This window comes from Choloepus didactylus, chromosome 1, assembly GCF_015220235.1.
Source record: "Choloepus didactylus isolate mChoDid1 chromosome 1, mChoDid1.pri, whole genome shotgun sequence".
In the NCBI taxonomy this organism is placed as follows: domain Eukaryota; kingdom Metazoa; phylum Chordata; class Mammalia; order Pilosa; family Megalonychidae; genus Choloepus; species Choloepus didactylus.
In genome coordinates this window covers 214,002,665-214,016,822 of record NC_051307.1, presented here as the reverse complement: position 1 = coordinate 214,016,822, position 14,158 = coordinate 214,002,665, and the positions used below count along the sequence as shown (strand labels likewise).

At 37.7% G+C, this 14,158-nt stretch overlaps 1 protein-coding gene and 1 pseudogene across 11 annotated transcripts in view; one reads left to right on the top strand and one right to left on the bottom strand.

Moving 5' to 3' along the window:
- FHIT (fragile histidine triad diadenosine triphosphatase) overlaps positions 1–14,158 on the top strand; it is a 1,654,094-nt gene that overhangs the window by 1,002,156 nt on the left and 637,780 nt on the right. The window lies entirely within an intron of this gene.
- On the bottom strand, positions 8,425–8,518 carry LOC119510530 (annotated as a pseudogene).

Sequence of the window (14,158 nt, the reverse complement as noted above, 5' to 3'; positions counted from 1 at the left end):
TCTTTTAAACCACTTTACCAAACTATAGTTTGTATATCCGCTGTAACTGCTCTTTACAATAAGCCATAGCAGCTACACTCTCATTCCTTCTTCCAAACACCCGCTTCTGAAACCACCATTTTTGGAGGATATTCTTGGGAGAACATTGAACATCACTTCTAGGCATTTCCAATTCTACATAATTAGAATAGAGAGACTTTCAAGTCGGCTTCAGGTTTTAGCTTGTTATATAAATAAGTTCACAGGAATCTCGAATGCTTTACAGAAATCTGACAGCAACTATAAAAGGCTTTTGAACATTTTTGTTGCCAAAGTCCCAGGGATTGCTGGAATCTTAAATAGCCTGTTTTAAGCTCCAATTCAGAAGCTTTTTGTCATGTTTAATAATGTGGTGAATAATTCCTTTTCAGTTAGTCATTTCCTCTTTTATAATCCACAAGGATCTTTGAGCCATGGAATGGATATTTTCTGGAGCTGTAAATTAAAGGTCCTTTCGATCCAAAACCTAAAATGGCCTTTTAATGTACCACTTCTGTAAATCCGTTCATCTAGGTCTAAGGATGCATTAAGGCAAATTTAAATGAAAGCATTATATAGATATATGTCCAATTCAGAGAGTGATCATTTTGAAATGGGAGTGTCATTGAAGACATTAGATAATCCTGTGTACTGTAAGAAATTTAACAGGAAATAAATAGTTTATTTGTAGAGGTTTTTCCATATTAGGCCCATCTTCCTTTTTTCTATTTTCCCTTTCTTTTAAAGTATAAGCTAAATGTCCAGGCTCCAAGGACTCCCATGGTTCTGTGGATAGTATTCATGGGCTCTCTAAACTTGAATGGGGACAGTTTACCTATTTACATTAACCTCTAACTGGAATTTAATATTTCATTTGAGTATGAATGTAGCCAAAAGACCATAGTAACATTGGCATCACTTGTGACTTGTCACCAATAGAAATCACATATACCACCTATTCATTTTATAATTATTGCACTTATCTCAAAATATCATATGTTTCTCACTCCTTTGAAAACGCTCTAGTTATTAGACCTGCCAGTGGGTCTCATTCTTTAATGTCTTAAAAGCACATATTACTATATCACAAACATATTTTATAATATTTTGATAGCTGTTTTGATGTAATTTGTTTTCACTAATCGTGTGTACTTTTTAATTTAAAAATGTTAGTCTTAGAAGCCATACAAAGGGTTCATCAGATTGTCAAGGTGTTTCAGGTACACACACACACAGCTAAGAACCTCTGAACCAGACATACTGGAATATCATAGAGATGCTGCTTACCCTAAATTTTGAGAGAGCCATTTAGCCTGCCCGGTGCTGCTATGATCATTCTTGTAACAAGTTTTTGTTTGAATACTTGTTTTCAGTTCTTTCTGGCAAACATTTTGACTCCATCCTCACAACTGATGATGAGCCAGACCTCTCAGCTAAGCTGCATCTGAATTCCTGACCCATAGAACCTCTATGAGATAATTATTTATTGTTGTTTAAAGGCATTGAGTTTTGGTATAATTTATCATGCAGCGATAGATACCTGATACAGAGGGATTATATGTCTTGCCCAAGGTGTTTTAGCTTCCTGGGCTCCTCAAGCAAATACCAAGCAATGGTTCAGCTTAAACAATGGAAATTTATTTGCTTAAGGTTTTGAGGCTAAGAGAAAGTCCAGGGAGAACCTAAGATGGTGGCTAGGAGAGACAGGGCAAAAAAACACCTCTGTGAAAAATACTAGATAAAAGCCAGAAGGTGACCCAGAACACCAGTTCCAGGGATGCACCAGCTGGACAAGGTCTGCTAAATCCACAGGGACCGTGCACTTGGTGAAACCGGGAGTCTGCATTCTGAAACGACTGAATGAACCTGCTGAATGTCTGGCAGCCATGCTGCGGTGTGGGGAAACTGTGGGTTGGCATTTGGAGGTGGACTAGTTCTTTTTTAAAAAAACCCAAAAATGACTGCAGATACGGCAGCGAGAATCACACAGAGAAGCACGGTGGGAAGGGGCTGTGCAAGCACCTCATTATCTGGCGTGGAAGATAGCCTTTCGTGGACCCACTGCTAATTGTCTTGGAGTGGGGAGGGCAGAGGTGAGCCAAAAGGAGAAAAAAACCACGCCCCTTACTGCCATCTTCCCTGCGGGCTGGGAACGCTCCTGCCCAGCACTGGAGCCACAGACCAGAGCTGCACCAAGGGAACCAGTGTGACAGGAAGTGTTTCCCGCAACACCGCACACATGCCGCAATATCGGGCATGGACAGTGGCCTTTTGCATGCCCATAGCTGGTTGTCCCGGAACTGGGAATGTGGAGCTGTGCAAAAAGGAGGAGGTTAACACGCCCCATTCAGCCATCTTTACAGCAGGCTGAGAAGGCCCCTGCACGGCCCAGCAGCCCAGGGCTTCCCTTGAGGGACGGCGTGCACTAGTGACATAGCACAGCCTTCCCCCAGCAGAGGCCCTGGAAAGGCATGGCTGGGAAGAGGGACCCACTTGGAAATCCCAGGAACCCTACTCCAATACCAAGGACTTGTGGGTCAGCGGCAGAGACAGTCTGTGGCGAGACTGAAATGAAGGTTTAGACTCTTGCAACAGTCTTATATCTCCAGAAACACCTGGGAGGTTGATTATTAAAGCTGCTATGCCTCCCTAACCACTCAGACACACACCCCACATTCAGGGTGGACAGCACCAACAACACATCCAAACTTGGTGCACCAATTGGACCCCAAAAGAGCCAGACCCCCACACACCACAAAGACAAAGTTGGGGAGAACTGACTTGAGGGGACTAGGTGACTCGCGGATGCCATCTGCTGGTTAGTTAGAGAAAGTATACGCCACCAAGCTGTAGATCTGAGAAATTAGAGATTGGGGTTTGAATAATTCTTCATATCCTAAAAGAACACTATCAAGTAAAGCAAATCCCAAGAGCCAAAAAACAACAGAAAATTTTAAAGCATATGAAAAACCAGACGATATGGATAACCCAAACCCAAACACCCAAATCTAAAGATCAGAGGAGACACAGTACTTAGAGCAATTAATCAAAGAACCAAAGATAAACGAGATCATGGCACAGGATATAAAGGACATGAAGAAGACCCTAGGAGAGCATAAAGAAGAAATTGCAAGAGTAAATAAAAGAATAGATGATCTTATGGAAATAAAAGAAACTGTTGACCAAACTAAAAAGATTCTGGATACTCATAGTACAGGACTAGAGGAAGCTGAACAACAACTCAGTGAACTTGAGAACCACAGAATGGAAAATAAAAGAACAAAAGAAAAAATGGAGAAAAAAATAAAAAAAAATTGAAATGGATTTCAGGGATGTGATAGATAAAATAAAATGTCCAAGTTTAAGACTCATTGGTGTCCCAGAAGGGGAAGAGAAGGGTAAAGGTCTAGAAAGAGTATTCAAAGAAATTGTTGGGGAAAACTTCCCAAACCTTCTACACAACATAAATACGCAAAGCATAAATGCCCAGTGAAGTCCAAGTAGAATAAATCCAAATAAACCCACTCCGAGACATATTCTGATCAGACTGTCAAATACTGACTAGAAGAAGCAAGTTCTGAAAGCAGCAAGAGGAAAGCAATTCACCACATACAAAGGAAACAACATAAGACTAAGTAGTGACTACTCAGCGGCCATCATGGAGGCGAGAAGGCAGTGGCATGACATATTTAAAATTCTGAGAGAGAAAAATTTCCAACCAAGAATATTTTATCCAGCAAAACTCTCCTTCAAATTTGAGGGAGAGCTTAAAGTTTTTCACAGACAAACAAATGCTGAGAGATTTTGCTGATAAAAGACCTGCCCTACTTCAGATACTAAAGGGAGCTCTACTGAAAGAGAAACAAAGAAAGGAGAGAGAGACATAGAGAAATTTAACAGACATATATAGAACATTACATCCCAAATCACCAGGATACACATTCTTCTCTAGGGATCATGGAACTTTCTCCAGAATAGACCATAGGCTGGGACATACAACAAGCCTCAATAAATTCTAAAAAATTGGAATTCAAAGCACATTCTCTGACCACAATGGAATACAAATAGAAGTCAATAATCATCAGAGACTTAGAAAATTCACAAACACCTGGAGGTTAAAAATGAGGGGGAGATGAAAACATTCCCGTATAATCAAAAGCTGAGGGACTTCATCACCAGTAGATCAGTCCTATAAGAAATGCTAAAGGGAATTGTGCAGGCTGAAAGGAAGGAACACTAAACAATTGACTGAAACCACATGAAGAAGTAAAGATTTCCAGTAAAAATCACGTGGTAAATATAAATACCAATACTAATGTATTTTTGTATTGTAACTCCACTATTTACTTCCTACAGGATCTAAAAGACATAAAGTGTAATGATAAATCAGTGGTTTTGGGACTCAATGTAAAATATGTAATTTTTGATAAGAACTATATAAAGGTGGGGGAGTGCAGGAGTATAGGAACATAGTTTATGTGTCCTATTGAAGTTCAGTTGGTATCAAAGAAAACAAGATTGTTATAGACTTAAGATGTTAAATTTAAGCCCCACAGTAAGCACAAAGTATCAGAGGAGATAGATTATAGAGATGAAAAGTAGAGTATGGGTTACAAGAAGTGGGGGAAAGGGCAATGGGGAGTTAATAAGAAATGAGTGTAGGGTTTCTGTTTGGGGTGAAGGGAAATTTCTAGTAATGGATGGTGGGAAGGTGATGGCATTGCAACATTGTGAATGTGATTAATCCCTCTAAATGGAATGCTTGGGAGGGGTTGGAATGGGAAGATTTATGCTGTAGATATGTTACCACAATTGAAAAAAAAAAAAGAGAGACAGTCTAAATAGATAATGACAATTAAATGCCATAGATGATCCTGGATGAAATCTAGGAATAGAGGAGAAAAGGCTTAAAAGGACACAATTGGGACATAAGGGAAAAAATGAAATATAGAATGTAAGCTTTATATCAATGTTAAATTTCTTGAACTTCATAACTACACTTAATGTGGTTACATAAATGAATATTGTTATTCATAGGAAATGTATATGTGAATTATATTATTTGTTCAAGGGTGTGCAACTTGCTCTCATATGTTCAGAAGACAGAGCAATAGATGATGGATGATAGACAGGGAGGGAGGGAGAGAAAGAAAGAAATGGTAAAGTGGCAAAATATTAAAGTTGGTAGATTGGGGTATTGGTGGAGAGGGGTTTGGGTATGCTGGAGTTCTGTGTATGGTTTCTATTATTTTAACAACTGTTCCTGTAAGTTTGAATTTATTTCAAAATAAAAAAAAAAAAGAAAGAAAATCCAAATCAAGGCATCATCAAGGCATTCTCCCTGATGACGGTGGTATTCTGGGGCTGGCTGCTGGTGATATTTTGTCCTTAGCTTGTCACATGGCAAGGCACATGGAGGCGTCTCCTGGTCTCTCTGTTCTCTTCTAGGTTCTGTTGATTTTAACTTCTGGCTGCTCCTTCTGTGGCTCTCTCGCTATCTGAGTTTTATTCCATTTACAAAGAATTAAGGCCATTCCCGATTTAGTTGGGCCATACTTTAACTGAAGGAAGCTTATCACACAGGTCTCACTTAAATGGGTTCACACCCACAGAATGGATTCAGTTTAAGAACATGCTTCTCTGGGGTACATACAGCAACAAACCACCACACAAGGTCATATCACTGGTAAACGACAAAAAGGCAGACTAGAAACCCAGCTGTTAATGAAGCATGGGATTTTCCTCCACTAAGAAGGACAGCAATTTTCAGAAAGAATCAAAGAACCCTGCGTTCTTCCTTCTCTTTTTCCTTCTCCAGCTCCACCTCTTTTCTCCCCTTTCTTCTCTTTTCCTCATGCACCATATGTGTATGATACTTAACAATTGATGAAGTAACGTTTCATCTATTTCCTCATTTCCTCCCCTTAAATTCTTATCTGAAATAAAGCAGCATATCAAAAACACCAGGTAAAATTTATTAAGCCCCTAACATTTGTTCTAGGCAGGGTTCTAAGTGTTGAAGGAGTCCCGACAACAATCACGTATGTAATACCCTTATCAGCCTATGTGAAGGGAAGTAAATGAAATCTCATTTATCTTCACAATAATTTTGTCCAGTAGGTAGAGAGGTGATGTCATCCCTGTTTTAAAGATAACTTGGCTGAGCTCAGTGTTAAAGGGACTTGCTAAAACACATGGTTTTAATTTGTCTGTGCCAGAAGCAAATTAAAGCTTGCTTCTCCTGATACTGGTTCATCTCCCATCTTGCTTATATGAAAGTTTTAAAAGATAAAAGAGTCACCATACTAATTCATAGAGCATTTAATTGAAGTAATGCCTTCTCTGAAGGGTAGATGTGAAAATATCTGAGGAATTTGATTTTTGGAGGGAAGAGCTTGGGTAAAGACCAACTTACATATGAATTTGTATTCCTAAATTGGAGGGGAGCAGCCTGTGTGGTATGATGGGTTATCTCTGGATTACTTCTTGACCTTTTGGTGACATTAAAATGAAAGAAAACGAAATGAAATGATGTATCTCCATAGTGTTTTAAACCCATTGGTATAAAAACATAATTTAAATAGCAAACACTGACTTTCTCTGTTGCACTTTGGTCTGATTTTTAAATAATATTTTCATTATGGTTGCACAGTAGACTAGCCTGCTAGTTAGAAGAAAAATTCAGAAGCAACTCTGTCTGATAACAAAATATGTTTAAACTTGCAAATATCACTTTATTTAAGAGAAAGATTGGGTACTATGAGAATTATAGCAATTACTTAGCTATTGTGTACTTATATTGTAAATGCCCTTAATAAGTATGTCACTTAAAAATCAATTCCATTCAATAAAATCTGCATGCTATGGGGGTACAAGGAACTTAGAAAAAAGAAAGCTGCATAAAAATAACAACAAAGTAGATTTGTTTGTGGGAAAAAGAATTTACAACTGATATCATGGATGTAAGGTTAATTTCTCATAGTTTATTCAAAGCTTCTAGAAATCGCTAAGAAAGTGATCAGTGAGCCAATAGAAAACTACCTATAGAACATTGAGGCAGATTCTGTTTTCCAAAAATGGCCACAACTGTATTTTCAATCCCACGTGCACTTCCAGAAAACAGCCATGCCCCCATCAAGAAGTGGAGTCTGTTTCCCTTTCTCTGGAACTTAAGTGGGACTTTGTGCCTGCCTCTGTGAATGGAAGGTATCTGGCACTCACGCTTGCTCTTTCTCTTGCTCTCCCTGCTCACCCACTTTTGGGTTGCTTGCCCTTGGAATGCAGTCACCATATGGTGATGACTATGGAGAGGCCAGCCACCAAGAGTAGGTGTTCCAGCCAACAACCCCAGTGAAGGTTTCATCTGACAGCCAGCATTAGGTGCCAGACTTGTGAGTGAGGGAATGAATGAGTGAGCGAGCCTTCAGATTATTCCCGTCCCCAGCCTTTGAGCTGCCCAGCAGGCACCAGTGGAACAGCGATGAGCTATCCCCACTCAGCCCTGCCCACATTGCAGATTAGTGACCAGAATAAATGTTGTCATTGTTTTAAGTCACTAAGTTTTTGAATAATTATTTATGCAGCCATACTCAAAATGTCTTGATAGAATTTTCTCAGAAAAAAAAAGTACAAATTAATGACACTAAAGCATATGAAAAGATGTTCAATTTTACTCATAATAGTAAAAAAAAAAAAAAAAAAAAAATTCAACCTGAAACTATACTGAGATACTAAATTTTCACATATCAGATTTGGCAAAATTCCAAATGCTCAATAAAACATTCTGTGGCAAGGTTATGGCAAAATTGGCCAAAGTCTTACATATTGCCAATGAGCATGTACAATGATACAACTTCTATAGATGGGGATTTAGCAGTGGTTGTCAACATTACAAATGTATTTTACCTTTTGACTTTGCAATCCCACTTGTGGGAATTTATCCTATAGTAAAGCCTACATGTACACAATTACACATATACAGGGTCATTGCCTGTAGTGTGTTATTTGTAATAGCATAAGATTAGAACGAACCCAAATGTAAGACATGGAATAATATGCAGCTGTAAAACAGAATGACCTCTTTTTATAGCTGTGTGGTAGCTATGCTAAGTTAAAAAGAAAAAAAGTGTATCAGCTTTGTTGTTACTTGCAATATGCAAAGGGTAAAATTATGTATGTGATACACCATTTTCTACAAGAAAGAGGAGATAAGAATATATATTTGAGTTTGCATTTATCTTTTTAAAGAAACCCTAGATACATGCACAATAAATTGGCCAAGGTAGTTCCAAGGGAACAGGTGAGTTGGGAATGGAGTAAACACAAACATGGGTGGGTGTGAGACTTTATTATTATTATTATTAGGGAAGCCATGGGTTTACAGAACAATCAAGCATAAAATACAAAAAAAATGTGGAACACTTCACAGATTTGCACAGGAGCCATGCTAATCTTTTCTGAACTATTCCAGTTTTAGTATATGTGCTGTCTAAGCAAGCACAAGGAGTGAAACTTTTAACATATAACTGGTTTTATTGTTTTGAATTTTTAACCAAGTGAATTAAAAGGACGCATAGCTGCATAGCTATAGATGTAGGAGTGATTAAAGGCTTAGAGAGTACTATGAGCATCTTTATGCCAAAAGTGGGGGTGGGGGGAGCAGGGAAGGAAGGAAAAACCAAAAGAAAAGTCCCATGCTTTGGTGTGGCATATTAAAAGCCCTTTCCCTCCTCTGTTTCACTTGATCCTTATGATACCCTTCAGTAGTAATGAGGCCAAGTATTACCATCTCCATGTCATAGGTAAGCAAACTGAGACACAGATCAGGAAAGTGACTTGCCCAGGGGAATAGGGTCAGAAAGTAGCAGGGGTGTGGCTGGTTGGAAGAGATCTCAAGACATAATCTCTTTTCTCAAGGAATTTACTATCTGGAAGGAAAGACGTTGAGCATGTTAGGCAATAAGTGAAATGATCGTAATAGTGGAAGTAAGATCCCTTTGGCGATGGTATAAGGATAGATTGGGAAAGAAAGACTTGAGGCATGAGTCCTGGTTGGTGCGTATTAGACAGATACTCAGTGATTCTCCCAGATGGGGAGGTACTGTAAATACCTTACAAGAAGTACAGACAGATAGCACAAACAGGGCTTATTTCATTGAATTAATTGTGAGGAAGCAGAATCAAATTGGAAGGAATCCAGGTCTGCACATTTGCTTTCTCAATAGTACCAGACCTTGGAGGCTAAATATGAGTTTGGTCAGCTGAGATAAGGTAAGAAGATTTTTTGTGTATGTGGGGAGAGGTGGGAAGGTCAGGGATAAGAAGCACAAATTCTTGCGGGTGGAAAAGGCAAGGCATATTTGGGGAAGAGTTAGTTGTAGTTCATTTTGGCTTTAAGGGGAAAATAGTGGAGTTTAAGGTGAAAAAGAAAAATTGTTGAATTGAAGCCATGGAGGTAGGGCTCTTGAGTGAGAGAATGAGCCCTTAGGATTTCATTCAGTAGATATTAGAGGGCATTTGCTAGGATTTAAATCAAGAGTATTTAGTATGTAAACTAGATTAAAGTAAAGAAAGACATAAATTGAGGGAAGGCCAGTGAGATGATTTTACTGAGGTCCAAACAAGAATTAAGACATTGTGTAATGGTATTAAAAAACCCAAAGATTGGAAGCTTTGCTGAGAGACAGGTAAAGGATTGAGCAACGGACAGACTGTACACAGGAAGGGAGAAGTGGCAAAGCACCTCAGTGGCCAAAAGAAGGATGGTACCATGACTAGAAACAGGGAAACTGAAAGAGGGATCTGGATTAGAGGGATGTATCATGCTTAATTTTGGACTGGTTAAGTGTTTAAAGTACTTGCAGATAGATGCAAATTACCTTGAAGTCCTGTCACTTCATTTACCATTGTAATTGCAGCATTTAGAAGGGCTTTTGACTCTGGGTAATGCTGGTGGGAGGGAGGGAAGGGAGCTGGTAGTATTGTATTCTTATGCATAGGCATTGTATGAGAAGCAGAACCAGTAGGTTGTATGTATGTATTAAGGGATTTATTACAAGGAATTGGCTTATGCGGTTATGGGAACTGGCTAAGCAGGTTTGGAGTCCCTAGGCCAGGCTATCAGGAAAGGAAGATCATGAGTAGGCTGGGAAGCACAGGCACTGGCAGAGCTTTTGTACACAGGCTTTCTACCCAGGCAAAGCCTAAATCCTCTTTAAAGGCCTTTCGACTGATTAAGTCAGGGCCACCCAGGATAATCTCCCTAATTTAAAGTCAACTTGAATTACATCTGCAAAATCCCTTCAAAGCAGCACCTAGATTAGTATTTGATTGAATAACTGGAGACTGTAGTTCATCTTATCCAAACTGACACATTAAAAAGCTGTCACAAGACCCATGAAAATGTCATAATTTATAAATACATATGTCATCAGGTGTATACCTCTCTCATTCCATTAATGTAACTCAAAGATATACTTGTTGGATGGGTGGCAAACCCCTGTACTGATAATACAAGGGGAGTTAGACCTATTTTTGGTATTGTGAGTGATAATCACTATTTGAAGGCGGTAATTCACCTCCCCAAACACCAGAAAAACAAAGTAGAGTTTGCTCATGTTGGTACAATTTTATATTCTACATATCTGACAGTATTGTTTTCAATAGTAAACCCTTAAAGGCAAGAGGCTTTTGCTTTGTCAGCAGATAAATATTATCTGTTGTCATTTTTACCCCAGCCACTCTGTGTCACAATACAATTTGTATAAGCCTTGGTTTGTTCAAGTTCAAGAGAGAGGTGTAGGTTGTCTGCTTGCTTGCTTGATTGATTTAAATCTTACGCAGGTGCTTGGAGCAGGGACAGAGTTATTATTTTCACAGGATTAAAAACATTACTATCATGTACATATAGAATAAATATGTACCAAAGTTTAATAATTCTTTAATGAGGAAACCAGTACAATCCATGAGTATTTTGAAGAACTAGGTGTTTATAGGCATTTTGTTTAAAAAACAGGAAAAGAGAGAGAGACTATCTGAATACAATTAATAGGTTAGAACCAAGACTGGTTGTTGTCCTACAGGGCAATAAAATAATAACCTTTGGAGGTGGAGTTATCTTTTGTACTGGACAGAAATCTAAAAATTACCTTGTAAATTCACAGTGGCTGGGCACTAATAAAATAGTATATGGCAAAGTCAACCACAGCAGTACCTTTTCCTCAAGAATTAATCCTTGGGTGGACTTTTTAAACAATATTGTAGTGTGACATTGGAAAGACATGTCATATTTAAACCCTTCTGCCTTATTTCCAAGTTTTTGATGATTTTTCTTAACCAAGACTATATTGATTTGTGTCATAAGAGCTACCATGAGGAAATTCTTATAGAGGTCCATGAGTTATCCTAGAAACATTATGATATCAAAAGAATCTTACAGTAATATCTCTTAATTATTTTTTCAAATTATTCTGAAACAGTGGGTATGCGTTATCAAAGAAGGTGAGAAAAATGTTATGAAAAATATAGTTATCCATGTAAATATCCACCACAACCATTCTTTTTATAACATGATTTCACTCTCTAACTAGTGAAAACTGATAGAATAAACTCTAACAAAATTATGGTTATTTTGTACATGACCTGCCTTGTAAACAGTCCATTAAATGGGGTAGATTCCAAGATTAGCCCAACAGAGAAATTTGAAATTAGACCTATCTGTTAATAATCTCAATTCTGCTACTATCATGTATTCATGGAACTGTATTCAGTGAGGTTATTCTGCTTTCATTAACATTTTGTCTAATTTCCAGCTGAACATCTATGTCTCATTTGTCTTTGCATTTACCATTTGCCAATGTCACACGTTGAACTACTCAGATTCTTAAATGTAAGTGACATCCATTTTCAAGAAATAAGTGTTTCATTCTTGGAGGGTATTTTTAGGTTTATGGTAAATTTGTACTCATTTTTAGTTTGTTCTTCAGACAAATAGTGTAATACATACTGCTCTTCTTTATTCTTATTGAATATTTTCTACTAAATCTGTCTTTTTTATGATTCTGAAATGCCACCTTCAGTTTTTTTATTAATTCATAGTGACCCAGTGCAGAGCTGTCTATCTCAACTTAATGGCTATTTATAATGTATGTATGGCATTCCCCTGCCATTAATGTTAAATGAATTGGCTCCTGATCCAATAGAGTCTAATAAAGGTAATCACTAGAATACATTGTCTTTCTGCAGTGCCCTAGAAACTTTTTCATATTCCCTATTGTATACCTTTGGCCCATAGTCTCCTTCTTTTGTTTCTTCTGTGCACTCTCTCTCAACCTCTTTTTCATTATTTAGTCCAAATGTGTTTATTTTCACAGCTAATTTTTCTGGGTCAGGATGACAGTCCTCTGTGTGGAAATTTTAAAAAGTATCAGCCTACATTCTTGCTGGGGAGAATGACAATCTTCTTAAATATCAGCAGCATCTAGATGTATTTACACAGAGTAAATAAACATTAAAAAAAAAAGTCAAGGATTCTTCTTATAGCCTATGTCCATAGGTAATCTGTCCTTTGTGTACCCTCAATTTGAGACACATACTAAAAGAGAATTTGGATTCTGGAATTAGTGGTTATAGTTGTACATATCTGTGAATATAGTAAAATACTGTTGTACAATTTAAGTGTTATGATATGCTAATTATATCTGTATTAAAAAAAAAAAAACACAAAACAACTATGGCTGAGTGAGGGAGCAAAGCTGAGCATCTCCTGACACATATGTATACAACCGCACACATACACATCCCTCATAAATCAATGTTTTCCATATCTCTAATGAAAGGGGCTATATAGCTGGCCTATGAAATCCATCCAATTTGAAAATTTGTTAGTGAAGAATCTAAACTAAAGCCAGTATTTATATGAGTGTGTACTGTCTAAAGTCTTTCTTCATTCTGGATGGCTTGTTCCTGAGGGAATTTAGCTCTGCCATCCTTTAACTCAAAAAAGCTATCCAGCATACCCTCTATTCTTTCAAATACAAGACCTACTCTTGGAACTAAACCAATTTCAATACTGACTACTCTATGCACATGGGAGCTCTGTCTACCTAAAGCCATGGACTGAAGTTTGGGCAGCCATAAGAATCCTCCCAGGTGCTTGAAATATAGGCTTCTGGATCCCACTCCTTGAGATCATCCCAAGTAATTATTTTTAGATGGGCCTTTTTTTTTTCCCTTAGGAGTGTATTTTTTGGAGCAGTTTTTGATTTACAGAAAAATTAAGGCAATAGTACAGAAAGATCTCATAACCCTCATGCCCCTACACACAGTTTCCCCTCCCCTGTTGTTAATATCTTGCATTAGTGTGGTATATTTGTTACAATTAATGAACCAATATTGATACATTATTGTTAAACATTATTGTAAACATGGTTTACATTAATGTTTGCTCTTTGTGTTGTACAGTTCTAAATGTTTTGACAAATATATATTGTCTTGCTACAATCATTACAGTCTTATACAGAATAGTTTCACTGTCCTAAAAATATCCATTCATCCATCCCACCATTCCCCTGACCATGGCAACCACTGATCTTCTTACTGTCTCTATAGTGTTGCATTTTTCAGAGGATCATATAACTGGAATCATAAAGCATATAGTCTTTTCAGACTTTTTTTTTCACTTAGCAATATGCATTTAAGCTTCCTCCGTGTCCTTCTGTGGCTTAATAGCTCATGTTTGTTTATCCATTCACTTATTGAAGGCCATCTTGGTTGTTTCCAATTTTGGGTGATTATGAATAAAGTTACTATAAATGTTGTATCCGGGTTCTTGTAGAGACATACGTTTTCAGCTAAAGTAGGTGAATACCTAGGAGCACAATTTCTGGATCATATGGTAAGATTATGTTTAGCTTGGTAAGAAACCACCATATAATCTTCCAAAGTGGCTGTACAATTTTGCATTGCTACCGGCAGTGATGAGTGTTTCTGTTGTTCCACATCCGTCAACATTTGGTCTTGTCAGTTTTGAGATTTTAGGCATTCTCTACACATTCTAATAGATGTGTAGAGGTATATTAATGTTGTAATTTGCAGTACCCTAAAATTAAATGGTGTTGAGCTCCTTTACACATGAAGTTGA